This window comes from Scylla paramamosain, chromosome 11 (genome assembly GCF_035594125.1).
Source record: "Scylla paramamosain isolate STU-SP2022 chromosome 11, ASM3559412v1, whole genome shotgun sequence".
Lineage (NCBI taxonomy): Eukaryota > Metazoa > Arthropoda > Malacostraca > Decapoda > Portunidae > Scylla > Scylla paramamosain.
The window spans coordinates 7,890,559-7,907,500 of record NC_087161.1 but is presented as its reverse complement, the minus strand read 5'-3'; the positions used below and the strand labels follow the sequence as shown (position 1 = coordinate 7,907,500).

The following is a 16,942-nucleotide window of genomic DNA, read 5'->3' as shown; positions in this document are numbered from 1 at the left end:
TGGGGCAGAGTGAAAGACCCAGCCACTCGTGGGCAGTGATGCAAAAACAGGTGAAAACAAACTGATGTACGTGTATTGTTTTCAATGAAATCTCAAACATACAGAATTATCTACATACAAGTCAGTCATGAGTGAAAACCATTATTAAAATGGTGTAGTGTGAATTGTTTCAAATTAAGAGAAAAGTAACATTTGCTTACAATGAGCATGGGACAGTCAACCCTTCCAGTGGCTTGTGGCATTCTGGCATGGCAGGTAAAGGTGTCTGAATGGCCTTCCTGTCTTGGGCCACGACTTCCATCACATTAATTTCTTTAAATACAATGCAATAATTGTGAAATCATGACTGATACAACCAATTCACGCTAAAATACTCGGTAGAGTAGCTTGTTTTTGCATGGGTGATAAAGTAGGAGAGGTCTAAAGAAGTGAAACATGGGACAATGTTCCCTTAACATGGCAGAATCTGAACAGTGGGGCAAGGGACCTTGTTCTCACCCTTGTGAATGACCTGTTCCCTGCATCACAGTTTCCCCTTGCTCCATAATTGCTAATAATAGACCATATTTCATTATATACTTGCAGTCTGTCTAGACAGACCAGGATAATAAATAGGGATACCTAAGAGATCAACCCACCCAAAACACAGAAAGTGTGAAAATAACAGCAAAGAGACACTTTGACATTTCATTTCACAACTGCCATATGTACAGTACTCGTACAATGCAGCAAGTTTTACTAGTCATGTTGGCCAACATCAGGCATCATTTTGACCTGGAATGTCGTAACCCGGCTACAGCATATTACTATATGCCTATTTTTCAAATGTGACAACCATTTAACAAGAATAACCATTATGGCTGCCTGTCTCTTTCCTTCAATCAGAAAAAAAAAACAAAGAATTGGCCCTATATTATTACTTTTTTTAACTGACAATATCACAAGGCCTGGAAGACCAACAATTCACTTCTAAGTAGCACAAACTTCAAGGAACGAGTGGTTGAGGCTGCTGTGGTCTCTGTGAGGGACACATTGCCAATGAACTGTTTGACACTTTTCCTTGGGCAAAATGCCAGGCAACATCACTGGTCTATTCTTCAGTAGTCAAGTGGGCAGAGCTCCAAGGAGCTAAAATTCTAAGCCCTTGTGAGAACTGAAGAAGACGCCTTTAACCAATAGTATGCTTGGTAACAATGCCATGCATGCTAGAAGGCACTGTGCCCTCAACAGTGCCAACACCAGCAGAACATTACTGTTAATATTAACTTGCCTAATCTCCTCAATGACCTCAACAAGATCTGTGTAGTATATGCAGCCTCCTCGGTAGCCTGGAAAAGTGGTCAACATGTGCCAACACAGTACTTAAGACATACCAGCAGAATGTTCAGTATTGCCTAATCCCCAGAGCTATCTAAATAATGTTTATCTGTTGTTTAAGGGCAGGAAATAAAGCCTACAGGATTTGATAGCATTCAAAAGTGACTAAAGATGAGAAGAGAGAAGTCCTCAGATGTGATGGTGTTCTTACTTACAGTGCCTTTTATTTGAATTTGGACAACATTACCTTGGTCAACATGTCACCACCCTTTCACATGTACCTTCTGGCGTCAGTGGTGAAAACGTGGAGTCTCACTGGCTGCAGAGTACTCTCCTTTTTGCCACCAATACAACAGCTGCACTACCTTGTACAGGGAGCCATTTTTTAATCTGGGTAACACTCACTCCTCTTTTGCCAAGGCCCCAGTTAGCTGTTGGCAACTAGCACGCCATCTGTTGCTATCTAAACTCACTAATCAATTCTTCCAGGCCTCCCATTGAAGCCATATATCCTCTTATGTAGAATCCTTGCTTGCACCCCTTTCCTTGTGAGCGAGTCAAATATGGTGTGAGGGCTGGCCAGCTCAAACACCTTCTCCAGATCATGGAAGATAATGACAGTGGATCAGTGGTTGGCCTGGATCTGCAGGGTGAGGATGCTGTCTCCTGTGCTCACACCGCAGGTGTAGCCAAATGTTCCACTGTAGCTGAGCAAGTACCATCCTCTCAGCCGTTTTGTTTATACAGCTGAGAAGGAAGATGGGCCTCACCTTGGTGGGCTCCCTTGGTTTGGATCAGCTGATGAGAAGTAGTAAGGAAATACAGAAAAAGGGGGGAAGCTTTGAAGTGGGGATAGGATGAAGAATAGGTGGGTGAGGAAGGAGTTTTAGTGGGAGAAAAGTCACTGGGGCTTAACCCAGGTGCAGAACATTGATTAATTGTAAGCTGGAGGTTAGAGGCTCATGTATTCACACATGGCGTTCTTCTGATGTTCTGTTGATGAAGACTTCATCTACATCATCTCTTCATGTCTTGGTGGCTTAAAGTTTTCCCCTGTACATGACATCCGGCCTGCAGAAGTGAAGCCCAGTCTCAGCTCCAAACATGGTGAGGTGATACATTCGGTAGAGGATGTCTTTGAAGTAGTCATATGTTAGGACCAGTGTATTTTCTCTGTACAAGTATGATTCCTCTGGCTCTTCAGTGTTTGTTCCGGAGTCTCGCATCTTGGTCACTTCATCATCCGTTTGGAATGCGTTGATGATCAGGCTGCAGGTCTTCTTTTTGCATGTCTGTGTTGACGTATCCTCTCTTTGTGACAATGAGGAAGCGGGGGAGGCCGGAGCAGATCAGATCCTCCTCTTGTGCCTTCTCTTCCACTTCTTCCCTGGAGTTGCTGGCATGGGAGCCTGTGGCATGGTTGGAGGGTTGGCTGGTTGGCTGTGAGACTACATGGCTGGCAGGCTTTCATGTCCCTCCCTGATAGAGCCTCCATGAGCAGTGTGAGGAAGCCTCCTCACTCTCTCAGAGCAATGCCAGGCCCAGACGTGATACTTGCCTCTGCAGTTCGGGTAGTAGGCCTTGCGGGTCTCGCCAGTCCTCAGAGTGTCAAGACACTCCAAGGTGTGGTGCTGCTGGCTGCACACTCTGCAGAGCTCACTCTCCCTCTTACAGTACTTCTGGACATGCCCTGAGGTCTGACACTTGAAGCACATGAGGGGCTGAAGGATGTAATTCCTGACAAGAAAAATGCCCCACAAGCCCAGGTCAAGGGAGTCAGGGGCAGCACCTCTGAACGTCACCTCCAACTAATGAGTTTGCTTGATGCGGCTGTGTCCTGTGCACCTTACACACCTCATTGCAAAGGTGACATGCAGGTGCTCCTGAAGAGGGATCAAGGAGTAACTCATGGGGTAATGCCCCAGTCACCCGATCAACCTCTTCCAGAGTAAGCCCAACCTGTCTGCCTACCCGCAAGAAGAGGAGAAGATAGAATGCAGAAGTCTCATCCTTGGGAGTGAGATAAATCTCCTCCCCCCTCCACCGTGAGCCTGACTTGAAGGTCTGGCTGAGCCTCATGGAACCATTGGATGGCTCCATATACTGAGTCCTCCTGGTGTGCCACAAGTCTGTACTTGCAGTGTTCAGGGGCTGAAGATTTAAAGAAGGCAGCGGGTGCCTTGCGGTGCCGCTGCTGCATAAGCGTGAACCCTTCCTTGTCTGTCTCCTGCAATTGCTGGCATGGTGTAATCTGTGCCATGTCTGTGGGTATCCCCCTCAACGAGGGTCACAGACAACCGCACAGCTCTGCTATTAATTGCCTGACAGCTGATGAGCAAATTTATTGACTATATATACATATTTCACTGGATACTTGCATGTAAGCAAGTTGAATGTAGGAAGGGCATGGCAATGAAAGAAAACAGATATTTACAAAGGGTCACTACAAGCTCAGTCTAGTCCACCTGGCCTCTGTGGGTGGATGTGCAGCTGGTGGCTCTGCTTATTTCTGTATAGTATTTTTATATTAATATAGGACAGTCTTCCATATCACATGTATCTCTCTTTTCTGCCTCTCTGATTGGCTATGGCAGTATTCTTTTGCACCTTGTTGCTAGCTTTCACTGCTCAACTTTTTAGTGGCTGAATACATTTCTTGATTTCTTATGTCTTACACAGATAAGCATGACTTACACGTTTTTATACATAATTCACACTTGTCTTTTGTTCTGTCAGTACACACACACACGCACACACACACACACACACATGAGCCTTTTTGCGGATAATGCAAAGTTGCTGAAGAATGCTGAGAGTGCAGAGAGAGAGAGAGCAATTGGTGCAACATCCTACTTGTATTCCTGACTGTCTTGGAGGTACGCCCATCATTCTTGACCTTTTCCTGACCTCTAATCCTTCTGTTTATGCTGTCACCCTTTCTTCTCCGTTGGGCTTCTCTGATCACAATTTCATATCTGTATCTTGTCTTATCCTTCCAATCCCTCCTCAGGATCCCCCTAAGCGAAGGTGCCTCTGGCGTTTTGCCTCTGCTAGTTGGGGGGACCTGAGGAGGTATTTTGCTGATTTTCCTTGGAATGACTACTGCTTCTGTGTCAGAGACCTGTCTTTGTGTGCTGAGCGCGTAACAGAGGTGATAGTGTCTGGCATAGGGGCATACATTCCTCACTTTTTTTCTTGACCTAAACCTTCCAAACCCTGGTTTAACACAGCTTGTTCTTGTGCTATACATAATAGAGAGGTGGCCCACAAAAGGTATTTAAGCCTTCCATCACCAGAATCTTATGCACTTTATATTTCTGCCCGGAACCATGCCAAGTCTGTTCTCCAACTAGCCAACTTTGCTTCTTCTTTCCCTCCTTTATTTCAACTTGATGGCACCACTGCTATCACATCTATTTCTAAAGCTGAACCCTTCACTCAAACCTTTGCTAAAAATTTTACCTTGGATGATTCTGGGCTTGTTCCTCCCTCTCCTCCATCCTCTGACTACTTCATGCTACCTATTAAAATTCTTTGCAATGATGTTTTCCATGCCCTTGTTGGCCTAAACCCTCAGAAGGCTTATGGACTTGATGGGGTCCCTACTATTGTTCTCCGAAACTGTGCCTCTGTGCTTGCACCTTACCTAGTCAAACTCTTTCAGCTGTCTGTCTGTCAACATCTACAAAAAGGGTGACCGTTCTAATCCCTCAAACTACTGTCCTATTGCTTTAATTTCCTGCCTATCTATTTTTTTGAATCTATCCTCAACAGGAAGATTCTTAAACATCTATCACTTCACAACCTTTTATTTGATCGCCAGTATGGGTTCCATCAAGGCCGCTCTACTGGTGATCTGGCTTTCCTCACTGAGTCTTGGTCATCCTCTTTTAGAGATTTTGGTGAAACTTTTGCTGTTGCCTTGGACATATCAAAAGCTTTTGATAGAGTTTGGTACAAAGCTTTGATTTCCAAACTACTCTCCTACGGCTTCTATACTTCTCTCTGTAACTTCATCTCAAGTTTCCTTTCTGACCATTCTATTGCTGCTGTGATAGATGGTCACTGTTCTTCTTCTAAATCTATTAACAGTGGCGTTCCTCAGGGTTCTGTCCTGTCACCCACTCTCTTCTTATTATTCATTAATGATCTTCTAAACCAAACTTCTTGTCCTATCTACTCGTACGCTGATGATACCACCCTGCACTTTTCCACGTCTTTTCATAGACGTCCAACCCTTCAGGAAGTAAACATTTCACGCAGGGAAGCCACAGAATGCTTGACTTCTGATCTTTCAAAAATTTCTGATTGGGGCAGAGCAAACTTGGTATTGTTCAATGCCTCAAAAACTAAGTTCCTCCATCTATCAACTCGACACAACCCTCCAGACAACTATCCCTTCTTCAGTGACACTCAACTGTCCCCCTCTTCTACACTGAACATCTTCGGTCTGTCCTGTACTTATAATCTGAACTGGAAACTTCACATCTCATCTCTAGCTAAAACAGCTTCTATAAAGTTAGGCATTCTGAGATGTCTCCGTCAGTTTTTCTCATACCCCCAGCTGCTAACTCTGTACAAGGGCCTTATCTGTCCATGTATGGAGTATGCTTCACATGTCTGGGGAGGTTCCACTCATACTGCTCTTCTAGACAGGGTGGAATCAAAAACCTTTTGTCTCATCAACTCCTCTCTTCTAACTGACTGTCTTCAGCCTCTCTCTCATCGCCACAATGTTGTATCTCTAGCTGTCTTCTACTGCTATTTTCATGCTAACTGCTCTTCTGATCTTGCTAACTGCATGCCTCCCCTCCTCCCGCAGCCTCGCTGCACAAGACTTCCTTCTTTCTCTTACCCCTATTCTGTCCACCTCTCTAACACAAGAGTTAACCAGTATTCTCAATCATTCATCCCTTTCTCTGGTAAACTCTGGAACTCCCTGCCTGCTTCTGTATTTCCACCTTCCTATGACTTGAAATTCCTTCAAGGGGGAGGTTTCAAGACACTTATCCTTCAGTTTTTGACTACCGCTTTGGACCCTTTTACGGGACTGGCATTTTAGTGGGCATTTTTTTTTATTGGATTTTTGTTGCCCTTGGCCAGTGTCCCTCCTACATAAAAAAGAAAAAAAAAGAGGACTGTGGAATGTTACAAGAAGACCTGAACAAAATATCAGAGTGGAGTTATAGATGGGAAATAGAATTTAATTTAAAGAAGTGTAAAGTAATAGAATTTGAAAAAAGTACAAGATGAGTAAAAGGAAATTATGTGTTGAATGGTGTAAGGTTGAGTGGAGCAGAAGAGGAAAAGGATCTCGGTGTTACAGTGACTGGGAACCTGACTCCAGAGAGACACATTAGCAAAATTATAGGAGAAATCTATAACTTGTTGAGAAGAATAAGGCAGGCCTTTGCATACATGGATGAAGAGATGGTCAGGAAGATGATCGTGTTGCTGATAAGACCTAGACTAGAATATGCAGCAGTAGTGTGGTCACCATACAAGAAAAAGGATATAAGGAAGTTGGAGAGAGTTCAGAGCAGCTACGAAGATGGTACCAAGTATCAGGGACTTGTCATATGAAGAGAGACTGACAAGGACACATCTACCAACATTGGAAAAGAGGAGAGAAAGGGGAGAATTTATTGTGATATATAAAGCATATGAGGGAGTAGAGGAGGTGGACTGGATGACTTAATGGTCTGGGATACACAGGACACTAGAGGGCATGGAAAGAGGCTGAAGAGGAGTGCTTGTAGAAGAGACATCAAAAAGTATAGTTTCCCATATAGAAGTATTGATGTATGGAACAGTCTGGATGAGGAGATAGTAAATGCAAAAAGTATACATGGATTCAAGGCTAAATTGGATATTAAAAGATATGGATATGGGACAGCATGAGAATAGCTCTTTTCCCATAAAGCACAACTAGGTAAATACAACTAGGTAAATACACACACATTCATTAATTTTCTCATGGGATGTGACCTGTGTGTCACCCAGTGTGCTTACATCACCCAACATGTTTTTGTTTAGGCATCAGGGGATGCCTAGGTGTGGCTGATGGTTATACTGACTTGGATGTTACCCCGGGTAGCATTCTATACACCCGCCCCCAGGCTGGTCTGTGACCTACTACCTTGACATGACTTGGCCATGTGGGCAGGGAGCTCAGTCTAGTCCTGGCTTTGGTGGGCAGATGTGCAGCTGGCAGCTCTGCTCATTTCTGTACAGTATTTTTATATTATTATATAACAGTCTTCTACAGGGTGTAACACAAGTTTCTGCAGATACTGAATTAGGTGAAAGAATGTGTAATTCTAAGTAGGAAATGTTCTATACACATATGCATTTTAAGGCTTTGTTTACCTGTCAGAGAAGTTGAAAATGCATGGGTGTACTATGCGTGTAGCTGTGAGGTGATGGACAAATGGTTGCGTTGTCACAGCCTCAGAGGTGCCATTTGCTCAAATTACGAATGGTTTTATCTTATTTTTTGCAGGCTGTGGAATATTACAGTATCTTGTAACAAAACAAATGGTATTAAAAAGCATGTAATTTACCAATAAGCATTACGAGACAACATTATGGTGATTAAAAGAACTCCTGTAAAATGCTACATGGCATCATCAAAGTGAGGGAGGAGGGGGAGAGAGTCCAAGCAACCTTGAAAACAGCTGACTGATGATGCCACAAAGCATTTCACAGGAGTACTTTCAATCACCGCAATAATGTTGTCGTGTAATGCTTATCGGTAAATTACATGCTTTTTAACACCATTTGTCTTGTTATAAGATACTGTAATATTCCACAACTTGCAAAAAATAAGATTGTAATTTGAGCAAGTGGTACTTCTGAAGCAGCAACAATGCAACCGCCTGTCCGTCACCTCACAGCTACATGCATAGTACACCCATACATTTTCAACTCCTCTGACAGATAAACAAAGCCTTAAAATGCATATGTGTATAGAACACCTTCTTAGAATTACACGTTCTTTCACCTCTTTCAGTATTTGCAGAAACTCGCGTTACACCCTGTATATTACATGTATCATTCTACCTTGGACTGCATGGACTACAACAACTCAACCAGTACAAGACAGCTAAACTGGAAATGTTTTTTGCACATAAAATGTAACCATTCCTGTCCTTAGGTTTTACATAAACAAAGAAATAGGAATCCTTGAGGTCAGTGGATATATAGTAGCAATTTGGCTGATAGGATTCATTACTTCCTTAAGAGAGTCTATTTTGAAATAGGTAGGTTTTATATACTCAATTCTTTCATATTAAAAATTACCTTGGATGTGCCATCTAGCATGAAGAGTGGTAAGGGCTCCTGGTGTCTTGTCTGGGGCAAAATTCCTAGCCCTGAAATTTTTTTAGAGACAGGAAAAATGTCTTCCCAACTTCTTGATCTTCAGGATCTCATCACATTTCTTCACCACATCAAAGGGGAAAAGAATATCTGTCAAGTGGTCAAGTGCAGACATGCCCCGCTCTTCCTCTTGATTTTGCTTGTGTTATTTCAGTTTTCCCATTTTCCCAGGTTATTACTTTGTGTTGGTTGCTTATTGTTTGTTCTTTACATGGTTTGTTATTTTTGGGTGAGTACCATTGTTTTATGATTTGTTTTGTTGGGGGATTATTTCAGGTACTGTTGTGTCCTGCCAAAATTGTTTTTTACATTCACTCATTTTCATTTTGTCTCACAAAATGTTACCATGGCTGGTACTTTACCAAAAAGTCCCAACCTTCAACACACCCTAAGACAAAAAATAGAACTAATAATTACCCGTGTAACACATGTGATAAATCTGTAGTAGGGGCTGCTAGTTTTGTGGCTTGTGATGTTTGTGACTGATGGTGTCATGGCACTGAGTCTTTTACAGGTCTTTCTGCTGTCCTTATTGATGAAATTTTAAAGCTAGAAGACAGCATCAAGATCATATTCTGTTGATCCAGTTGCAAGGCTAATGATGGGCATAGGTGGAAAAGATGTACAGGTTCAGTTGCTCAGTGAATATAAGTTATTTAACTTATATTCACTGTCAATAAGTTATTTAACTGTTGCTAACCTTAGCAGTCAGGTCACTGCCTTGGCTGTGGATGTTAGGGAGTTAAATTAAGGGATGAATAGATAGCATAAAGGAGGCCTTAAGGAGGAGAAGACTGACACTAGAGCAGAGTAGAATATGCATGGCAGAAGTGAATTGAAAGCAGTTGTGAATGCATGAGGAATGACATGGTCCTGCAACTTCCAAGGGCTACACATTGATAGTCTCACAGGTCCTGCAACTTCCAAGGGAGGTGCTACACATTGATAGTCTCACACAGGTGTAGGGCAATCAGGTGTGTTAGGGCAGAATACTTGCTATGAAGAAGCCTTGTTCCATAACAAAACTGTCCAAACTGTGCAACTGATCCCCATAAACTGAATATAGGAATACTTTTTTGTCTTCATTGGGGGCAAAGGGGCTAGAGGCTAAGAGAGTGGTATGAGTAGGAGAGTTGTGTGCTGTCTTGCCTACCCTACCTTTCCTAACAAGACAATCTTGGTATATGCATATATGTATGTTTTATAAAGACTGTAGGATCAATATTTTGTGTGGAATCATTACTGATGTATCTGTATGCATGAATGTAATAAGCATGTGACCTTACAAATTCTAGTTTTTCAGTATAGTGGATGAAAGAGTGAAAGTACTGGTTAACTCTTGCAATAAGTAAGTGGACAGAATAGTGATTAAAGTGGAATATGTCTTGTGTAGTAAGGCTGCAGATGGAGCCTTACTCCATGTTTGCAATTAAATTGCAAACATGGAGTTTGCAATTTAATGAGAGTATCAGTATGAAAACAGTGGTAGAAGTTATCAAGATATGTAATACATACAATACTGTAATATACAAGAGACATAACTATCAGCAGAAAGAATTTCTCAAACATTTTTTTTTACATAAGAGGGTCTCTGGCCAAGGGACACAAAATGAGAAAAAAAAAAAAAAAAAAAAAAAAAAAAAACAGGTAGTGCCAATCCCAAAAGACATATCAAGAGAATCATTGAAAATCAAAGGATGAATGTCTTGAAACCTCCCTCTTGAAAGAGTTCAAGGCACAGGAAGGAGGGAATACAGAAGCAGGCAAGGAGTTCCAGAGTTTACCAGAGAAAGGGATGAATGATTGAGAATACTGGTTAACTCTTGCATTAGAGAGATGGACAGAATAGGGATGAGAGAAAGAAGAAAGTCTTGTGCAGTAAAACTGCAGGAGGAGGAGAGGCATGCAGTTAGCAAGATCAGAAGAGCAGTTGGGATGAAAATAGTGGTAGAAGATAGGAGGAGATGCAACATTACTGTGATGAAAAAGAGGATGAAGACAGTCAGTTAGAGGAGAGGAATTGATAAAACAAAAAGCTTTCGATTTCACCCTGTCTAAAATAGCAGTATGAGTGGAACCGCCCTATATGTGTGAAGCATACTCTATACATGGCCAGATAATGCTCCAGTACAGAGTTAGCAGCTTGGGTGGGAGGGGGGGTGAGAAAAACTGGCAGAGATGACTCGCAATGCCTAACTTCATATAAGCTGTTTTAGCTAAAGATGAGATGTGAAGTTTTCAGTTCAGATTATAAGTAAAGGACAGACCAAGGATGTTCAGTGTTGAAAGAGAGGGACAGTTGAGTGTCAATGAAGAAGAACGGATAGTTGTCTGGAGGTTGTGTCGAGTTGCTGGATGGAGGAATTGAGTTTTTGAGATATTGAACAATACTAAGTTTGCTCTGCCCCAATCAGAAATTTTGGAGAGATCCAAAGACATACATTCTGTGGCTCCCCTGCGTGAATTATTTACTTCCTGAAGGATTGGACATCTAGGAAAAGACGTGCAAAATTGTAGAATGGTATCATCAGAGTAAGAGTGGATAGGACAAGAAGTTTGGTTTAGATCATTGATGAATAATTGGAAGAAAGTGGGTGACAGAACAGAACCCTGTGGAACACCACTGTTAATAGATTTAGGAGAACAGTGACCATCTACCACAGCAGCAAAAGAACGGTCAGAAAGGAAACTTGAGATGAAGTTACAGAGAGAAGGATAGAAGCTGTAGGAGGGTAGTTTGGAAATCAAAGCTTTGTGTCAGGCTCTATCAAAAGCTTTTGATATGTCTAAGGCAATATAAAACTTCTTACCAAAATCTCTAAAAGAGGATGACCAAAACTCAGTAAGGAAAGCCAGAAGATCACCAGTAGAGCAGCCTTGATGGAACCCATGGTGGCCGTCAAATAGAAGGTTGTGAACTGATAGATGTTTAAGAATCTTTCAGTTTAGGATAGATTCAAAAACTTTAGATAGGCAGGAAATTAAAGCAAAAGGACGCTAGTTTGGGGGATGTAAAGGCCACGATTACATAGCATGAATGTTAGCGTTTTACTAGAATGGTGAAATGAATTGAAAATAAGCCTTATAACTATTGTGAGTGAAAAGACTGTGAGTGCATTGGTGAAGAAATGGAGTGATGAGGGATGCCAGGATGTGCCTCACCATAAACATGGTGGTGGGCTGCCCCAAAATTGTTTTTTGTTGTTTTGCTGTAAGCTGAGGATCTGTCTCTTGATAACATGGAAGGTGTTGTCAAACATTTTGGGGCAGCCCACCACCATGTTTCTGGTGAGGCACATCCTGGCATCCCTCATTAATCCATTTCTTTACCAACAACCTTAGTCTTTTCACTTGGAATAGTTATGCGCTGTATTTTTCAATTTGAAGACTAATCTAAGTTGCCACGTAGTTATTTTCTCCGGACAGATTTTTTTCAGACTGAGGAAGAGTGAATTGCCAGTTTGTGCAATGTGAAGCTCACGTTGGCAGGAGTTCTAATCACGAGTGTTGCTGACTGTAGTAGACAATAAAGATTAGAGTGATGATGATCATCAGAAGTATTCAGTATGAAGCAACTCTTCTTACAGTTATAAACATACAAAATACTGTAGAAAAACAGAGACATTAGAAGAAAGATTTGACACAACAACTTTTAGTATGAAGCAATTTATATCTACAAAATATTGTTGAAAGCAAGCAACATTAGAATTAATATCTGTAAGAGTAACTCTATATGAATTTTTTTTTCAATCATGTACTTACAAATACTATAAGTAGCAATAGCAGATCTGCAGCAGCAACTTTCAGTATGGAGCAACTTCTATGTTATATACATACAAGTACTGTGATAAGCAAGAATAGGGATCTGTAGCAGGAACCACTTTATGGTATGCTTCATATATATATATATATATATATATATATATATATATATATATATATATATATATATATATATATATATATATATATATATATATATATATATATATATATATATATATATTCTAATTAGCAGGAAATGAGCATCTGCAGCAGAAACTTTTGATATGAAGCAACTTTTCATGCAATGAAATACACACTACAAGAAACTTTAAAATGAATATTAGCACAGTAGCACCAACTTTCAATGTAAAGCAAATTCCATTGAGCTACATACATATATGCAAATATATATAAGCTGAGCATATGCATCAACTTTCAGTATGATTTGCCTCTCACACACAGTATAGCAAACACTGCAATAAACAAGAAACACTAGAAGAAATACCAAGTTTCAATGTGTATCAGATTTTAATATGTAATATATACCAGTTCTTACATACTGTATATTCATTCAAGCAAAGGAACGAAGACTATGAGGTAACTTTTGGTACGTATGAGGCTACTTTTGATACACACACTGAAAGTTCCCAGGGATTGTTTATATCAGCTGTGCATGCACAACTGTTGTTTTTGCAGCTTTTGGAATGGGGCAACTTTGGGAAGATTTTGAGAAGGGTAAGTTGAGATTTTGGAGATTCCTGTAATAGGTGAATGGGAAAGCCTGTGTTATTTGTAGCTGTCCCCTTGTTCACAACTGTCTGTTCTTTGTTTACAAACAAAAGTTTGACTGCTGTGAACAATTATAAGATCAATTTCATCCCTATATTTGGCTGATCTTTTAACAAAGTCTTCAGCTATGTTGATAGAATGTTGTGCTCCTTGCTGTCCTCTTGCATACAGCTGTCTGCCTGCAAACTGCACATACTCAGAACCCAATGTTTACAAATAAAGGCGTGTTGATAAATTCGTCAGCTGCTGTCCACAGCAACATGGCTGAAGACTTTATTAAAAGATTAGCCAGATATAGGGATGAAATAGACCCTGTTAAGTGTTCACAGCAGTCTGGCTTTTGTTTGGTAAATTTTTATAATAGGACCAAACTTCATTTAGAGTACAAAACTATGATATTCGTTACTGGTCTTTATATAATAGACAGTTTTAAGCATAAAACACTTTGGAAATATTTAATTTTGTCTCTTCTTCCCTCATCCCCTACAATCTTAGGATCTCATCAGGATGTGGGGTTTATGGGTGAGAACATGAAAATAATCATTTTAGGGTACTTATATGTAGATGACAGCTTAAGAAAAGGCACCTAACCTGACCTAATTTTACAAATACTAAACAATACTTACAAATACCATATCACAGACACTATTAATTTGTGATGAAAATTTCAATAAAGCAAGTTACTCAGTTTCCATAATGGTAATAAAAAACAATACTCTTAAATATACAGAGCATTATGGTTCTTTCCTAAAATAATACCTTTTGTTAGTAAACAAAGTGGACTGCTATAAACACAACACCAGCACACTAAAATTCAGTTACTCACAGTAACTGTGAGTTACTGTGGGAAGAAGGCCCATTTATTAAGCCTGTGACTCCAGCTCATAATGTACTTGCTCATCTAGGTTAATGTGTCAGATGTGCTGGCTGGCTATGATGCTAACCTTGTGGTTATATGAGCATCAGGAGCTGCTCAAGTGCCATTTTTTTTAAATGTAGAAAACTGCATCTAAAGTTTCTCAACAATAACACCACTTCTAAGAAAGATATTGATTTCAACTAAGTTTCAGACCAAAATCCTGCTCTTCAGAATTTCTTTGACCGAAAGTATAAAAAAAAATATAGGGTATATATGACCGCTAGCACTTACAATGTAATCCCCATTTAAGTTTGTGTACATTTTTTTGCATGACCTGGCATTTAAACCTTAATAAAATGTTTTACCCAAAGTAAATAATGAAATTTTTACCAGCTTCCTGGTATCACAACAGCAAAAAGAACATAGTATAACAATAATAATAATAATAATAATAATAATAATAATAATAATAATAATAATAATACAATAAACTACATGAAGGAAAAGTATTGAGAAAATAGGAGAAAATACTAGTATTGGTACTACAGTACATTAGTTAGTTAAAAGAAAGTTACAAATTGAAGGATGAATGAATGTTATGTTAAAGGAAGTCATTAACACAATGAGTTATTAATGATGGTAAGACAAAGGATTAACAGGTGGCACTGGTTAGTCAGAGAAAAAAAATTGGGTATGAAGGAAGTTTGGGCAGACTGGGGGAGGAAGAACGAAGGAGGTTAGTAAGCAGTGCAGTGACTGGCTCTGGGTGACGCGTTTCTTACGAGGGAAAATGCTGATTGGGCAAGAGGTGGTTATACACTGTGCATTGCATGCTCCCACTTGCTGGACTGGAGTCCAGCTGGGCCTGAATGAATGTGCCCCTTGGCTCAACCATTGCACACAACATGTGAATCCCAAGTCAATAAGTTGTGACCCCACTTGCTACTGCAGGACTTTCAACCATATGGAAGCTGGAAAACAGTTACAAATGTCATAGCTAAACAGAGGAAGACTTGCCAATTCTTTTGATATGTGTAACTCAGAATTTGGGTCCTGATACCCTCATATTAATTTCTTGTTTTTTTCCATGTGGAATCCAGTTTCTTTTAAAATTTGATCATGGAATGGTCTGGTAGATCATTCCATGTGGTGACTACTGTTTCCAAATGTATGCTTTATTGTATGTAGTCTTGCCCTCTCCTTATATATCTTCTTACTATGTCCTCTTGTGGCACTATCCCCTTGAAAAATGAACACTTCCTCAGACTCTTGCATCATATATCCCTCTCACAACCTAGTAAGTTTTAACAGTTTCACCATAGGCCCTTCTATAGGCCAGTATTGGCAAGTTTAGTTTTTACAATCTTTCTTCATGTCACATCCTTTGAGCTGTGGATAATTTTTGTTGCACTTTTTTTTAATGTTTTCAGTGGCCTCTATATCTTTAACCTTATAGGGATTCCACACAGTACTGACATATTCCAAGTGTGGTCTAACCATAGCTGTATATAACCTCTTAAACATAGTCTCATTCAGTGTCTGAAAAGTTATCTCAGCATTCTAATAGCCATATTGAGTTTGCTTACACACGTTCCTCAAAATTTAGTTTCCTGTCTATGACTAAGCCCAAATCTTTCTCAGTGTCAGCTTTCTTCAGTTCCTCCCATAGTGTAAGAAAACTCATGTTCATTTTAATGCCCAATTCTCATAACGCACCATTCCTCTGGGTAAAATTTGAAAGAGCATTACTGTTACCATTCATTTAATACGCATAAATCTTCTTGTAGTTTTCACAATCTTCTCTGTTCTTTAATTTCTTGAGTAAATTTGTGTCATCTGCATATAGATATTGTTATGGAACCTGGGGTCCTCACTGTCACCAGCTGCCTCCACTACTGCATGGCACCCTGAGTCAGAACTTACATCAACCCATCCAACCTCACCAGCTGCACTGCCCAGCAGTCAAGGAGGGAGAGAGGAGATGGAAGGGGCCATAAGTAACACTTTACCTGGGTTCCCTATAGTCTGTAAGCAGGGAGACACATCCTCAACAGCCTGGTGGAGTCCCTGTCATGTGGTAGTCACCAACCACACCAACAGGCAGGCAGATGGCTGAGAGAAACACACCAAGCATGTGGACTTGTATTTATTCTCAGGGCAGTCACATTATACCGTCACAGACACAATTCCTACCCCCTAATGTCACAGCCACACATGCGGCACAGTTGCAGACTGGTGAATGGCACAACACTACCCTCCATGGGTGTAGAACAAAGGCATGGGCCAGAGTGAGCGTAACACACGTCTTCTTTGGGCTAAATCCTGGCAGGAACTGCCCTGCGGGTATGTGTGACGCCACAACCCACACCACCTTCCCACCACTTTTTGCTAAAAGAGGTTCACGTATGCACACACAGGGTGCCCATACATTCATACACGTATGTACTTACATATACACACTGCCCCAGGGGCATGTCATTGATATAAATCACGAACAACAGGGGACCCAACACCAATCCCTGAGGTACCCCACTCAAGACCTCCCACAGCTCAGACGCTTCCCTGTTTACAACTATCCATTGTTTTCTTCTTTATCCAACTTAAGATATCTCCTTCAATTCTATAACTTCTTAGTTTTGTTATAATCTCTTAAGTGGTGCTATATTGAAAGATTTCTTTGCATTATACCATATCAACATCCAAGCCCTTGTCCCAGACTCTCCACTTTTCCAGTACTTTCATTAGTTACAGTCCTGTAGATCAGGGGTTCTCAATCTGTTGCAAATTGGGCCCCCCCCAAACCTGGTTCAATGCAGTTGGGGCCCCCCTCCT

At 40.7% G+C, this 16,942-nt stretch overlaps 1 long non-coding RNA gene across 1 annotated transcript in view; it reads right to left on the bottom strand.

Moving 5' to 3' along the window:
* Positions 1-16,942, bottom strand: part of LOC135104910 (uncharacterized) — a 39,630-nt gene that overhangs the window by 5,157 nt on the left and 17,531 nt on the right. The gene's annotated exons all lie outside the window — the stretch shown is intronic.